The sequence below is a fragment of the Fukomys damarensis genome, unplaced genomic scaffold (genome assembly GCF_012274545.1).
Source record: "Fukomys damarensis isolate Sample0158 unplaced genomic scaffold, DMR_v1.0_HiC HiC_scaffold_25, whole genome shotgun sequence".
Classification (NCBI taxonomy): Eukaryota; Metazoa; Chordata; class Mammalia; order Rodentia; family Bathyergidae; genus Fukomys; species Fukomys damarensis.
Window position 1 is genome coordinate 32,432,031 of NW_022900937.1, and position 839 is coordinate 32,432,869.

The window sequence follows — 839 nt, forward strand, 5'->3', positions numbered from 1 at the left end:
GGATTATTTCTAATTCGCAGCCCTAACAGCAACGTCATGCACGAAAGGCTGGGTTTAGCGTCTTGAGCTTCAAATCTTTGTCAGGAATACAAAAGGTGGAGGCGGGGGGTGAGAAAGAAAAAAAAAAAAAGGCGCTTGTGCAAGACAGCGGCCGATCCTGTCGCCCTCCGAAGCCTAGCCCGGGCCCGGCGAGGGGCAGGATGTAGCGCGCCGCAACGCACCTCTGCCGCAGGAGCCCGGGCAGGGGAGGTCCCGCGCGCCTTGCGGTCCCCGGCCGGGCCCAGAAGTGCCTGGGCTGCGGGGAGGATGAGGGGAGTTGGTAACAGCATCGCCATGGCAACAGTGACGTCCTTTTACCCTGGATCTAATTGGAGGAAACCCCGTGGCCGAAGCCGCAGCCTGCCGGCCAACCGAACTTGTCCTGGCCGACCCACCCTCCTAGCCTCCGCTTCCCCTCGGGTCCCCGCCCCTCGCACCCCCTTCCGCGCGCTTATCTCTCATTGGTCAGAGGCAGGGCTGGAGGCGGGATTCTACGGTGAGACGTGGCTCGCTATTGGGCGGCTGCCCGCACCTCGGCTCCGGGTTAGGTGGAGACGGGAGGGTCCTCGGCTAAAGCCAAAAGCCGATCAAAGTGGTGGGACTCGCGTCGTGACCGCGGAGAAGAGAAGGTGAGCACGTCGGGGGCGTCCTCTGGCGTCCTCTGACCGTAGCTGGGCCCTGAGGGCCAGGCGGGAGATGCCGCCCTCGGGAGCGAGCTGCCATCGACGCCTCTCGCCTCAGGGAACTGCTAGCGGCGGGAAGGTGCGGGGCCAACGGCCGCTTCCATCTTGAGCCGGCCG

The 839-nt window shown here is 64.7% G+C and overlaps 1 protein-coding gene across 2 annotated transcripts in view; it reads left to right on the plus strand.

The window, feature by feature from the left end:
* Positions 1 to 590: 590 nt before the first annotated feature.
* The window catches only part of Ywhaq (tyrosine 3-monooxygenase/tryptophan 5-monooxygenase activation protein theta), a 32,372-nt gene continuing 32,123 nt past the window's right edge, over positions 591 to 839 (plus strand). The window contains exon 1 of one of the 2 annotated variants that reach the window (XM_010629062.3): positions 591 to 668. The gene's annotated coding sequence lies outside the window, so the exon portion shown is untranslated. Of the gene's footprint in view, positions 669 to 711; positions 802 to 839 lie in introns of those variants that run through there. The other variant, XM_010629064.2, reaches the window with a different exon arrangement.